Source organism: Protopterus annectens, chromosome 10.part0, assembly GCF_019279795.1.
Source record: "Protopterus annectens isolate FY-2018-M chromosome 10.part0, PAN1.0, whole genome shotgun sequence".
Classification (NCBI taxonomy): Eukaryota; Metazoa; Chordata; order Ceratodontiformes; family Protopteridae; genus Protopterus; species Protopterus annectens.
In genome coordinates, this window is record NC_056744.1 from 1,204,640,325 (window position 1) to 1,204,655,433 (window position 15,109).

Consider the following 15,109-nt stretch of genomic DNA (forward strand, 5'->3'; position numbering starts at 1 on the left):
TCCGGTGCTTTTCTCTGTCTCTCAAGCACTTTCTTTGTAACAAAGCAAATTGTTTCACTGGCAAAATCTATCTGTATGCTTTATTATCAGAAGAAAGAAATGCAGAGTCTACTTCTGCTTGATGGCTCATTTTTTGTTGGATAAATTTTGCATTTCCAACTTAGCCTGTTCTGCATCAAAAATGACTTTGGTCCTCCAGGAAAATATATATATATATATATATATATATATATATATATATATATATATAGTTATATATATATATATATATATTGAAGACAGCTGTGTACAGCAGCTTGAATATCACACCTGCCTCTCAACATTCCCTGATTGCTGGAGTACCATGAATAATCATTTTCCACAAATACTGTACTGTCTCCAACTTTGAATACTTTTAATACTTTGGCCTTTTCCCACAGTTTTGTCAGGATCAACTATTTTCATCTTTACTAATAAAAGTCTTAGCTGCTTTCTCATGGTCAGATTTGGAGCATACACATGGTGTGCCCTTTCAATTAATAGTTCCTGCAGTGGAATACTAGTTCAGTTGCTTATTTATGCCTTCATAAAATTAATACAGTCTGTTCCTTTTTGTTTCTCTGGTGCAGCAAAAAAAAATCTCATATTTTTCCTACATGCTCTGTCCTCTAATTCTACCATTTTTTTGAAACAGCTCTTCTTGAGTGGTTTCATAACCAGCCATTTTTCTTCATTTCAACCTCTGCTTTTTGCAGTTTTATCAGCTCACTGGAATATCTGTTTAAAGCTTCTTCAATTTTTTCCAGCCTTTTGTTATTTGTGTTGATATATTACATTCAGCTCTGAGAAGACTTGACTTATTTTTGTCTATAGATTACTGGAAGCCATGTCTTGCACCAAAGCTGGAACTTGAACTGTTGTTTTGTTTGCTGAATAACTGCCAGATTCTTCACAGTGTTTTTTTTTTTTTCGCATTTTCTCATTGATTTGTTTTTTTCAGGCTGTGTTAATTTCTTCTTTGCAGGCATCCAAGCAGTGTACTTACTAGTCACAAAGAGGCAGGCTAGCAAGTACGGTAGATGCACAGGCTAGACAAACTATAACAAAACACAAAGGGAGCCAGCACCTTGAATATTTATTAAGAGAACCAGACCAGTTTCAGCTTATAGCTTTCATCAGTGGTACATAACATAAAGCAGTATGACAACTGCAATATATGCTCAGTGTCATTAAAGACCAATGACATAATTTCCTGTCTAAGGAAAAACTGGTCTAATACTAAATATTGAATGCAAAAAAACAATACAAACAACAACAGATTCTATACCTATTTACTATTTTTCTTTTGTTCTTTTTTCCTTCTCAATATTTTACTACTTTCTTCTTGGGACAAACCAAAAAAAAGGTTTTATTGAACATTACAATTATACTATTTATTTAAACAAGAGGTTTCATTGTAAGACTGCAGGGCTAGTTTATATTGCATTATGCTCTGGATGTCATGTTTACTATGTGGGCATGTCTACACCTACTTTAGAAAAAAGAGTTAAATAACATGTATATTCCATCAAAAAAATGATTATAATAATACTCTATACAAACATACCCTGGTGTGTAAAACATACAAGAAGTTTTTATTTTCTGTTATTGACCAACTGCCTTAGGATTTGAGGGGTGGATATTACAAAATTAGGTTAGAAAGTTTAGAGGCTAAGTGACAAAATTAAATGCTGATAAATTTCCATGAATGAATGAGGTTATTAATATAAAGTGTTTTCTGAAAAATAGAAGGATAAAACTTAAAGTTTAAAAGGCACTTTTAAGTAATTATATATATATATATATATATATTAAAAATTAAAACCTTACTCAAAATAAATGAAGAAAAATGCTAATAAAACTAATTAACTTCTTTTAGCAACAGTTCAGACTCAGTGTTTTATTCCATATTTATTTTATTTTTTTCACCAGTAAAAGAAGCTAGTTATATATATATATATATATATATATATATATATATATATATTTAAATTGTGTTTAATTGATTAACTAGATTTGTAATGTGATTGGTTGTGTTTTCTTATTTAAATAGTAATGGTGTGATTTTGTTAGTGGTTTCTGAAGAAATCTTTTAAACAAAAGCATAATGAAAGTTTTTAACACTATTCTCATGCCAGTTCATTTCCTGCATTTGTTTTTTGGTGATTTGGTTTACATAGTTTAGATTTTACCATCCGATCGATTTCTGGTCAGTTTTTTTTTTTTTTACTTCTAGTACAGAAGATGGATGGTTTCATTGTCATATCAACCTGCATAGATGTAAAATGTTACTGGAATATCATAGCATAATAAAGCAGTCTCTACATCAATTAAATGATTCTAGCAATTTAGTTACTATAATATAAGGACTCCTACTAATAATGACATTTTTGTAAGTAATTTGTCATATAAAATACCTTAAGAAGTCATGAATATGTGAGTGTCAGTGGTTGGATGAATTTTAGGAATAGTTGAACTGCAAAATGATGAAACTAAACCACTGAATCTCACCTGTCAAACCAGGAAACTAAAGGCTAGTAGAGCTGCACCCCCTGCTTGACTCATGCTAGTGTTCATTTCCTAGGTCTGTAGACACCAGAAGGGACCAGTATGTGACTTACTGTCCTTGAAGAAACCATGTTATTGCTTGTTTTATCAGTTTTTCAGGCATGAGCTTTTCTGATAAAATGAGTTGTGTTTTGATTAATCTGCAACTCCAGTAAATTAATTTGGTAGGATCAAACCTTATTAGCATTAAATGAGCAAATATATACAATCTGAAAAGATTAAAAAACAGTGCAATGTGATGTTGAGAGTTCCTAGTACTTAAAAAAACGGCAATGTGATGTTGACAGTTGCTAGTACTTCCAAATATTATGTGCTAGTCATTATTACCACATACACTGCTTTCAACCATCATAGTTAGAACATATTAGAATGTGCCACCTACATCATGTATGAATGTTACATGAAGTCTAATGTGTTGAACTGACCCTGTAAAAAGTATGAGCATTTAAGTTACCATCCTTTTCTATACTCTTACCTGTCATGCCTTGCCATCATTGAGGCTTCATACTTTGTTGGCATCTTTCTTACAGTCAGTGACATTATATAAATCTATCTATGCATTACATTTATCAGTTTTATCTTCCGCATCTCCTAGCATTTAATTATCTGAAGGCATAAACTGCCTTTACTGCACTGTACCAGGAAATGTTTGGGTTGATGCATACCTTTCAAGTGTCCTAGTAAAACATCTCAGCAGCATATTACCTATTTGTGTTATAAATCACTGAAGATAAAGTTCTTTATAACACTGGGGCTTAATTTAATCAGAGGCTGTAATATTAAATAAAGGCAAAAAAAAAATGAATGAGAGCCTTCATTAAGGCATATGGACTTAACAGGAGTGTACTGAGATCATCACTTGTTTCTGAAGCAGTAAACTGGTTTAACAAATTATAGGGTCAGAAAAACTTTAAAGGGGTGTAAAGATTCATTTGGCAACATTTAAGTAGCCTTAAACAAAAGAAAAAAGAAAAGAAAAAAAGGTGCACATCATAAAGAAAGTAAACTTTTCTCATTCAGCTTATTTCTCCCAGTTTCAAAATCATGTTGGGTGTTATCATTTAACTAACAATAAGTAAAGTAGTACATATACCCTAAATATGTGTAAAGTACCATTAGTTAACCAAAGAGTTAAAAACTGTGTACAGTAATATGACCTAATGGCTATCAAGTAGCCATAATAATCTGGTTAATGACCATCAAATATTTCTAGGTAAAAAAACATATTTATGCCTTGCTGTGAGATTTAGATGACTTCTTTGATTTTCATAGTGTGCTTTTTAGCAGTTTTAATTATTCTGTCATCCAACAGAAATGACCAAGTGAATCTAAACTGCTCGAGAAGATTCCTCACCAGGTTTCATTACTCTGATTCCACTTCTTGTATAATAAATACTGTTATCCCATAGAACTGTGTTTTCATGGTCCTCTTTGTCCAGTGCACTAAACTCTTTCATTCCTGGCCAGAATTTTCCATCCGTATTTTTCCTTTGATACTATCTTGTTCATACCAAAAAGGGACACTTTTAAAGGTACTCTTTATTTCTCATATTAGATAACTCAAGACCTACTTTAAGGAAGTGTAAGTTTTGCTCTTTGTAGGTGGGCTGACATTTTCTAGCAATATCATTGGCATTCTTGTGGGAGCATTCCCACTGTGAATTGACAAGGTCCAACTCCATTTCTTTCTTTGTGATGACACCTTCCAAGTCCTGGTGTTGCATGATCTTATGCTGTTATGGTTCCTTCACTAAAACATGTTCAGCTACAGCACTGGAGGATTTCAAAAGCCTCCTTCTTTAGCTTTTACTGCTAAGATCACTATACCTTTGCTTTTCAGTTGCTTACCTACACCACAACATTTCCTTCCTGAGCTTGAATAATTAGTAGTGCAAATAAGGGTATATAAAAAAAGAGTTCCCAGTGGCCCCAAGGGACTCTGCTATTTCTGTAATTATTGACTACTAACCAGTCTGTGGGACTTATTAAGATCAGTGACACTCATATATGCCTAAAACTATTTCTGAATTTAGTGATTTTTGACCCAACTCTGCGTAACCTCTAAGTCACTCAGTTCATGTAAAAGGAAAGCTTACAACTGTAAAGGCAACCTCATTGTGACCCTCTTCTTTGATCTAAAATGTGTCTTTGACCAGGTAGATCACTGCACTCTACTAAACCAAATGATAGAAATGCATTTTAGCTCCACAGTATAAGGTTGGTTCTAAAGCTTTTTTTAGCAATATATCCTGAAAAGTGAAGACTGAGAACTTCACTTTACAGTGAAATATCCATCAACAAAGGCAGACCCCAAAGATCCATCCTTGGCCCACTTCTTTTGTTCATCATCATTAATACACTTCCCAATGACCTTCCCCATTTGCTTATCATTTAGAGTACTAATGGCACGAGATCCAGTCCCCCAGACATCCACCAGCAACTTTCAAATGTCCTTCTTTTTCTGTCTGTCTCTTTCTCTCTCCTCTTAGCTTAACACCAACAAAACCAACACCAAGATTTTTGACACCACTCAGAAATTTTCAGAAAAAAAAAATCCTCCACTATTTTCCTCAATAAAGAGAGCAACCACACAATCAAATTATAACCATTCTTCAAATACCTAGAAATCTGGTTCAACCAAACTCTTTATTTCCAAAGACATATGGGAAAAAAACTGAGCAAAATGAACCACCTCCTTTTCCAGACTATAAAAAAATCCTCTACTTTTCCCATCCTGCACAAACAATCATGAAAAAAAGAAATTGTCTGGAGGTAAACCAACCTATAATATCTGCAGCCTCCTTCAAGCACATGCCATCCATCCAGTCGCTTTCTAACAAAAATAATTCAATTTATTACCAGCTCTCCCATGAATGTCCACCACTGTAATACCAGTTTGGAAGCCATTTCCATACACAAAGTGGATTCTAGTCAAATAAAGAGCCCATGCACTACTAAACTTATTTCTTTTTAACCCACTCTACCTTAGAACATACATGCCACTCACTAGAAAGCTGGTTAAAACATCATCCACCTAAACTCTCAAGTTCCTACTCTAAGACAGGCCCTATAATGCAAACACCTAAAACCAAACTGCAATGTACTAACCATAGCTTCTCTCTTCTAGCTTCCACACTCTTGCTAACCCTAACTAACTACTTTAAAGACCTCACTAAATACTCAGGCTTTCAGTTGTGGCTTGAAGTCACTTTCACAAGTCAAAGCAAATGCAAATACTTCCATCCATTCTAGCCATATAATCTAACAATGTCTTATTAAAGCTCTGCTTGCACTAAATATTTCACCATTTGCTGGTACAATGCTTCTCATCCAGTGACTTCAAAATCCTATATATATATATATATATATATATATATATATATATATATATATATATATATATATATATATATATATATATATATATATATATATATATATATATATATATATATATATATATATATATATATATATATATATATATATATATATATATATTGTATAAAACATGTTCACACAAGTCTTGCTAATTTGTATTTCTGACTGATCTATAGCTCATCTTTGTATGTTTCCTCACTAATCTGCCAGAAGCCCAGTGTTGCATCTATCACTGAAAAATACTTGGATCAGTGCATGATAGAAATGACCATTTTAAAAGTGCAGTGTTCTCTCAAAATTGCTTGGGTCTTGCAGGTCAATACTTATTCAGATTTTATCCAGTTTGATTATAGTCACCATACTGTTGATTCACAGGAAAGGTCCAGCTAGTTTGTCAAAGACTCCTATGACCTCTGTTTGCTGTTACTAGGCTTATATCAATGCTACTAGTACTTGTCATGGTGCATGAATAACTGAACTAACTTCCAAGTTTATTTTGTTGTCTGTATCAAACTGGAATTTATTCCTGACTGTAAATAAGTCAGGATTTTGACAAAATATCAATTAAGGTATTATGATACATGTTTTTGGAGCATGTGTTTAAGGTGGCAAGATTATATACTTGCTGCCTTAAACACATGCTGCAAAAACATGTTACTTAACTTATAAGCAAGGGCATAGCATCTAGATGTAAGGAAAGCATTGTTCCACTGTATTCAGCCCTCATCAGGTTCGTCAATAAGTACAATGTCCTTCTGGTATGCATCTAACCAGACAGATGCACCAACAGGAACATCCAAAGTGGTTCCTCACAAAAAAGAATACAGGGTGTTCATAGCATGTTCTATGCAGATCGTTGTAAAGCCCTATCCCTATACTCTGTCTCCTACAGACTGTTAAGAAATGATCTGGGTCTGGCATACAAGGGATTCCTTTAGTCTACTCTAATGGACCTCTTGCATATTTGGAAAACAAATAGCATAAAAATTGCCCAATTCATGGACTTAAACCTTGCTTGCAAAATATATAGGACATGTTGGATAGACAGTCATGTGTCTCAGAGAATTTCCCTTCTCTGGAACAGCCTTCATATCCATGTGAAACAGAGTTCTTCCCTGATCCTATTAAAACATAAGCAATGATAGAAAATCCTGAATTCACCCCTAGTCTGGCACCTATGCCTCTATTGGACAGATGCAGCCTGTAATTTATTGACAACTTCTGCCCTAGATTACATAAATCCCTTAAAATACCATTGAGGGCACTAAAACTTGCTGGATGCATTTGGGATGCATAGATAGGTTTATAAATGCCCCTGTGGCTGTTAAGTCAAGTATACAACTATGAACATATGAACCTGTCTGCTTCTTCATCTGGCTCATGGACTTTTCATGTCTGCATGTATCCTCATCTCTGCAAGTCTGTGAATCTTTTTAAATAACCACATGTGATCTCTAGTATTCTGTACCTGCATGTGCACACTGTGAATTCATTAATCATGACAAATTGTTTACAAACTAGTCTTCCCAAGATATTTGATTATTTTGCCACAAATGGAAACAAAAAAATGTATGTTTTGCTTTTATAGAGACAATACAGTGCTGTTTTGACATAGGTTCATAGGTAGGTACTAGGCTATCAGCCCAAGGGCCTAAGTAAGCCTAGCCAACAAGGTTCCCTGGCTTACACCATGCAAGAAAGTTATTTTCCTGTGCCCTTGTTGAGCAGAGCCACAGAAGTGATCCCCGGGGTGTATTTCCTATTTTCCATCCAATCATCAAGATTTTTCTTGAAGACTGCTAATGAGGAACTCTTCTTGACATAGATGGGTAGCTTGTTCCAGAGTATGGGAAGTCTCTGGGACAGGAATCTATCCCCCCAGCATGCCCTGTTTATTGTGGTGACAAGGTTTAGGTCCCTAGACTGTGTAGCTTGGAGGGATTGGGATTTCTTTAAGTGTAGCATGTCCAACAGCTCTGGGTTTGACATAGCTTTATATGTTAGGCGATATGCTATGGAGTAAAGCTGGTGTTTTTTGAGACGGTCAGTGTAGGGCATCTATTTGAGGCCAGTAATCCTCTTTGTGAGATACTTCTGCAAAAGGGGGCATTGTACTCTATAATGGGTCTATTGAGTGTCAAATAGAGGGGAATAATGACCTCTTTTTTTCTGGATGAGAACCCTTTTGTGATGAGTTTCTTTTGTGAAACTTTAGATTCAGATAAAGATCCCTTTAAATTAATTTGTTTAAAGGCATTCAAATAAGCTTACCTCAACTCAGCCTACCAGCATTCTGTTAATGAGGTGTCACATTCCTGAGTGCAAGCAGGCTAGACAGCAATTGCCTAGATCTCAGCATCAAAAGAAAAATTAAATGTGAGAAGATATCTTCAAATGAAAACCAAAAACAGTATTTAACATTTTTTTGGTTAAGCTGAAGTTATCGTCCCATATTTACTGTACTTAACTGTGATACAGATTAAGGTAAATTTGTCACTATGATTAAGCTGCAGTGGAACAAAAGAACTGTGTATGGTTTGACTTTCAAGTGCTGTCAGTTTGAATGGGTCAAGGCAATCTAAATAATTAACATTGTAAGTTAGATTAACAAATGAGTTTGACCAGTACTCTGGGTATTAATGAGTTAAATATGAGAATTTTTTTTTCCTACTTAAGGGCAAGTTCCCATTCAGAGTTTCTTTTTACAAAGATAATACACTGAATTTCTGTACCAGTGAAGATTCGGTATGTACTTCATGTACAACATTAATATCTACTACCAAGATAAAACACAGATATACTCAAACTAGAAGGCACAGATTTAATGCACTCATGTCTACAGTGCTTTTTCACACAATTTTCAAGATTTTACCCCAGAAGCAGGGGCAAGGTAAAAAATAATCAGTAATAAGTGCTAAATGAAGGACACCATTTAAATTTTATTTCTCCTGACTTTAAAAAGCCATAAAAATATAAAAAGTTGAATAACCATGCATTTTCTGAAACAACCAAAGTCTGAAGCTTTACCAATTGTCGTTATCTTTTCACTCATATCTATCACAATTTTTGAAAAAAAATATCAAGCTTAGAAAGGACAAAACATAATTTTGATTAAAAAACAGATTTCAGCAATAATCAGAGATACATCTTCAAATTAAAAAGAGGGCAGAAAAGGAAATCCATTTAAAACAAAAATTATTTCATAAAACAGAAAAATGCACAGATGATACTGAAAAATTCAAAGTAAGAATTTATGCAAATTTGTTATACATATCATGTGCTCTCAGTTGTCCCTAGTGTCAGCTCAAAAATTTGCACCATCCCTCATTAATCTTGATACTTTTTGAGAAAAAGGTAGTGTATTGCAGTGATAAATATTGCTAATCATTACATTTTCAGAATCACTTTACTTTGAAAGAAACATTAATTCATGCCCTATTTTTTATCAACTTTACTTTAAAGGTTAGACGTACCAATATTTAAAAAGAGTCTCTAATTTGGAATATTTTTTCCAAACTACTTTTGCGTTGCCCCTAGCTCTGGGGATAAACAAGGAGAAGTATACACATATATAAAAGGCAGTGAATAAAGTAAACAGAAACAAACTAGGCCAGGGTAATGCTAGGCTAAAAGAAAAGCAGTTGTGAATCCAAGGGTAATGTCAGGCAAACGAAACAGCTAAAATGTAATTCATTCTTTTTTACTATTTATTCTTTCATGTGGTCATTTGTCTTTCTGAATATCAAAGGACAGGGAATGTTTTTGAAATGTGATGAATCTTCAGATGTGCTGGCTCCTGTTAACAATGTGAAATACTCACGTGATATAATTGCTATAATGAATTATCACTAAAGAAAGTGACAAAATGTGTATTACCAATCTTCTAATGGTTGATACGGCAAGTAAAATAACTGCTTTTAATAACTTGTTTCTGAGCAAGAGAATAATGATATCATGTACATTTAAACAAACGTATGTAGAAAAATTGTTAACATGAAAAAAGATGGTGCTGTTTCATCTTTCTGTAGAACCATTGCATAGTACTAGTTATTAATTTATCTAAGATCAGAATTTTTGTAGTAAGCTGAACAGGGAGCATGGATATTTGGGGATTAGTTGTTGCTGTATGCATCCTGTCTATATTTATTACCATTTATTTGATTTCTCTCTGTGTGGCAACCTGTTTATACTATTTTCATTATTTAAGTAAAGCTTATTTATTTACTTTTAAGCTCTTATAGTTGTTATTTATGTATTGATTTATTTATTATAAATATGTATGTGCACTGTTGTTTATCAGACAAGATGATAGTCATTGGTTGTACTGTTGACTAGAAAGTTTATGGCAGTCATCTTCCACGTGACTGCTTAAAGCACAGTACCAGTGAAATAAGGGTGTTATGTCATTATACCTAAAATTCAACTTATCGTAACTCACTTCATCTAAACACAACTTTTTTAAACTTACTTAATCTAAACCAGCAAATCTTAAAAAAAATGAACCCCCAGCACTCATTGACCCTCTAATTTATATATAACAACTCCATAGTTTTACTACAGTGGATTAAGGAAAAAACTGGAAGTGCAGCACCAGCTTGCACAATACAGTGTAATGAAGCAAACTACAGCATTACTTATATATCCTAAATAAAACTCATACCAGTGATCAAAAAATCATTTACATTGCCCCAAAAAAAAACTTTTTTGTTTCGAGTGTTGCTGGTTTAGATAAGTTGCGTTTAGATAAGTTGAGTTTCAATACAATGAGTTTTTAATAAAATGATAGACATCTATGAAATAAGTATTATTTGGTGTATTTCATATTTGGCTTGCTTTAAGAGCATAAGATAACTTATATCTTAGGCTTCCCCCAGAGAGGCAACAGTGCTACTATGCCAGAAAGAAAGTTGTGGGGAATTGGAGAATTCTGCCAACCTTCCTTTGCAATGTGTGTGTGTGTGTGTGTTTATGTGTGTGAGAAAATAATACTTTATGTGAAATTAAATTACCATATATAAAGGGGTACTGGAACGCATTAGTTTACAAAGAGATTGGTGATTCATGGACCTGTATGAGTGCCAGTAAAACACTTAGCTCTGTAAGTTGTATGTGTATAGTATAATATGGGTTTTGAGATTGGAAGCCCATACCCAAGATGGCAGTGTACATTCCCTTTATGATCTTAGAACCAGGTTGTAACTAAACTAGTTAAGTAAGCAGACCTGTGTACTCTTTCTTGCTTTTACTTAACCCTTGGTTGGCAGTGACAGTATCTAAACCCATTAGTGCCAGCCATGATGATCTTAGTGTACAGGGCCCTGCCATCTGGGTGTCACTTTTAGGAGCAGTGATTGCACCTCACCTTCATGATTGGTGGCAGTAGTGCATATCCCTTGTGAAATTTGGCAACAGTGGAGTCAGTTTGCTCTCATGCTTGGTACCAGGAAATAATTAATATTTATGACGGAAACTTAAAATGCATCTAGTGAAATACACAATACTTAAACTACATTTGTATTTGGTGGTATCAGGAAATAAAATGAGTATTCATGTTAAAGCCTTAAAAGGAATGCAAAAACATGCACAAAATCAAAACAATATTTCCATAATAACATCAGGAGGAACTAAAATGTTTATTTTAAGGTTATAAAATGCCAGTCTCAAACCTCAGACTGTCAAAGGCACACTAAATGTTTACATTGTTTTATATTCTAAGGCTCTCTGTGATATCCACCTTAACTGCCAATAAAAGTTCTTTTCTGGTGCTGTGTTTAAATCCCCCCCCCCCATGCCTCTCAACTGTCCCTGATTTTCAGGGGCATCCCTGATTTTGACACAAATTGTAGCTCTGTCTGTCTTAATCCTTCCTAAAACTAGTGACTTTTGGATACATGCCGATGAGTTACACTTAATAGATAGACAATAATTAGATTTATAGACTTCTTTTACTTCAGAAAATGTGTATTAATTCACAGTATCTTATTCTGTTAACATCTCAGGTTAGCAGTGCTAACAATTAAAAAAAAGTGTCCCTGGATGTCACTTATTATTTCTGGATTTTTCTCTGATTCCATTGAGATTTGTCAGTATTTAGTTGATAGAGACACACCACTCAAGAGTATATGATTTATTAAGATGTCATAATTCTGACATTTGTTCCTGTCAATTATCCTTGACCTGTGTGAGGAAAAATCTTAAGTCATGGGGGGTCTATCACAAGATATGATATACTATCTTATACTATCTTTTATGCCTAGGCAATAAAATGAATATGAAAATGTATAAAATATGAAGGAAATGATAGGCCTGATATTAGCAGGGTGATTTCCAAATATTATTTAAGTTTAAATATTACCTTGATTTCAGTCATGTCATAAGTTATGCTTACTGTGTTATTCAAAATGAAGTAACAAGTGGCTATAGTAATACTGGCTTCTTTAAAAAAATTGCAACTGTAATATAGCAGGTAAATATGTCATGAAAGTATAAAACATTTAAATGTTTTATGAATGTGTGATTGTTTAACAGTGAAAGGATACTTATTGAAATGCTGTGTTAAATGCAGAATTCATTAAATTCACTGAATAGTTACAGGTACTACACAATATCAGAATAATGTTCATTTTTTTCTCTAAAAGGCAGTGATAGGAAAACTAGCCCAGTTTCTACAGAGAAGCTAGTAGCTTGTAATCTGCACCTAACCGGCGTAGACCAAAATGAGAGAGAGAATATATTGCATGAAAATTGCTGCAGGAAATGTGAGAAATGAGGGTGTTTGTGTTAATAAACTGATGAGTCAGTTTAAGTAAATTACCGTTAAGTAAATGAAATCTTCTGTTTGTAAAATATAGACCCACATGATAAGAATAGTGTTTTTGTCATAAAATATGAATATGTATTGTATTTTAGAGTCTTTCATTTGAATTTTTACTTGATAGTATGACAGACTATTCTGTAATAAAAAACTGTAAATTTTGTGAAACTTCATTAGAATAAAACGAGTATTTATTTCATTGACATATTTTGATAGGCCATGTGGAGGTTCAGAAAACATGGCTGGGAAAATCAAATAAATTGTAGGAAGGCAATTTTAGTTATTTAGTTAGTACAGTAGAATTTGTACAATATAATTTGGAATCCCGGGTACATCCCAGATTGGTGCCACTTTCAACTAAAAATTGAGGGCAAAGATGGCTCTCTCACAAACACTGGATCTGAAAAAAATAGGAACAGGTATATAGAAACTCTTTGCTGCAGTTACAAGAGTTCTTGCTGTAGTTACTAGCATCTAAACAGTCATTTAGGTAGTAGAAATATCAACCTGACTATTTAAATGAAACTATGTTCTTGTCCAATTAGCACTCTTTATGTATTGCCAATCATGTCTCCTCTGAGATTGGGCTTGGGCAATTATACAGGTTAACTTTACCCAAGTTGCACTATTGTATGGAAATTATGAACATCTGAATGCGGATAGTTGGAGTGCACAGGAAAATAAATATAATTTTGAAAACACTGTATTTTTTTGTAGGAGGTGCATAAATATTGGATAAACAAATCACATCATATTATACTCAGTCACATTTTATTTCCAGCCTGGAAAACAAACAAAATAAAATCCTCTACAGTTCTGTTTGTCTAGATAGTGGATGCACCTGAATGGTTGGTAGAGTGTATAGTCAAAGTGAAGCTAGTGTGAAGTCTGTTTATGACCATGCAGAGAAAGCATCTATGATATCATCTTAACTCGTTACAGCTGGGTGCACCTCCAGGCGTTTCTGCAGTTAACTCCTGCTGACGCCTCTTGGTATCAAATATTGCTTGCTCATAGTTGCATTAATAATTTCAAAACCATGCTGCATGCAAAGTATCAGAAGAATTCTTCTTAAAGTATAAATGATGGCAAATACAACTGTATTGATATTTGACCTCTGTCTAATGCAGCAAAAAAGATATTAAATATTATTTGTATACTGTTTATTTGTATTGTAATAATGTTCAAATTTCTCTAAATATCTCAACATTCAGGTAACACAGACAGAAATGCATAACCTCATATTAAAGCTCACAGCTGTATGAAGAAAATCCTGCTGCTAGTATGTGTCATGCTTGAATGGTTACTACGATATCATAAGCTGTTTATGCAGCATTACAAAATTAATATTCACTGCCTTTATTTTGGCTTAAAAGCATCAAATTGAATCTGAATGAATGCCACTAATGTACTGATTAGTTTATCCTGAATAGTTTGCCATTTACAGTTTTCTAGTGACACTTATGGTTCCAGAGATATGAATATTTGTTTGAACTGTAAGGTGATAACTTCATTTTTTAAGGCTCAATCTACACCGAGTAGAAGTTAAAAGTACACGCTGAAAAGAGCTGTATTGTAGGGAATGAGTTAAATATGCAGGACTGATTTGCCCATTTTGCTATGAATGATTCATAAATGAAGTTTAATTGTGTGTTGTATGTGATCAGAATTCGGTTGCAGTAGGTGGCAAGTGGTTAAATCTCAAAATTGTCAAGATTTGAAAGGTACCTCAGGGTACTACTATTTCAGTAGGGAAGTATTTCCTACATAATACTGAAAAATCTAACCATTTTTTAAGCTGCTGGGTATGTGTGCTAATAAATATGTAGTGTGCTTATCTTTCTGTTTGTGAGTGTATATGGGTCTGTGTGTGGATCTGTTGGGGTGAGTCTATTCTAGGTTTGGAATACTAGATGTGACAATTTGAAATGCATGTGCGTATTTCAGTATGAAGTCTGGTATCAGGGATTAAAACAAAATTGAGAGACAAATAGATTTGAAATGCATGTGCGTATTTCAGTATGAAGTCTGGTACCAGGGTTTAAAACAAAATTGAGAGACCTTCAGGCAGCTTCAAGATCTATTGATATTTCTTCTTGTTTCTGATTACTGAGAATTGTATCTGAAGAGAAAGTCTAAGCTTTCTACCTCACTTGGCTCTTTTCCCAGCTGTTATGATGAAAATCTGTTAAGTGAAATCATTATTTCCTGGTCTGGTTTGGAATAAGTTTTTATTTCTGATTGTCAACTAACTGCAGAGTATTTATACCCCTGAGTATTCATGTTGTGCAAAGCAAGGTTGAAAAATTCCTGCTTTGGGGACTTACA